The sequence below is a fragment of the Triticum urartu genome, chromosome 3 (genome assembly GCF_003073215.2).
Source record: "Triticum urartu cultivar G1812 chromosome 3, Tu2.1, whole genome shotgun sequence".
In the NCBI taxonomy this organism is placed as follows: Eukaryota; Viridiplantae; Streptophyta; class Magnoliopsida; order Poales; family Poaceae; genus Triticum; species Triticum urartu.
In genome coordinates, this window is record NC_053024.1 from 339,189,996 (window position 1) to 339,190,687 (window position 692).

The window sequence follows — 692 nt, forward strand, 5'->3', positions numbered from 1 at the left end:
ATACTTCATTAACAAGGCCCGTTTAATTAACAATTTTAGCTTTCTTTGCTCACCAGCTTTTTTCTGCGCCCCTTCACTCACTTCTGAATGACTCCTTTAGCACTCTCTTTTGGTTGGATACTTCATTGAAATAGAAAGTACATCTCTAACTCCCGGCTAACGCGAATCATTCAAAAACTACTACTTATTGGGTTGGGCAACCGACACGTGAAATCGATGCCGGGCTACACTTCCTTCAATTAATTGTTTAGGTTTACTTTGACGGAGCATTCAATCCATGTGTGGGAATCATTCCGACTTCATGTATTTGCCCTGCCCTAGCCTCTTGGGAATGTAGGTGTCCGAGAATGGAATCTCGGCAACAGAGCAGACCGGAAGAAGTATGTACCTCATGAAGCAAGGACTAGCCAGAGCTCTTAGTATGGCCACTTTTGCAGGATGAATCCATTCACTGCCTGCTTCTCTATCGCATTGGACCTAGAAAGAGTGCAAACAGGATGCATAGATCCTTGAGAAATAGAGGAGCTATGAGTGCTGTCCACAACCTCTAATGTTCCAAAAGATATAATCGGCCACTCGCTCCAGAGACCTCAGTACCATGTAGGAAGGAAGGCGCAGTATATAACCAACCCAACCATAGCCAGTCTAACTGCTGAGAGAGAAAAGTGCTTTTCTTTCCCTAAGAGTCCTCG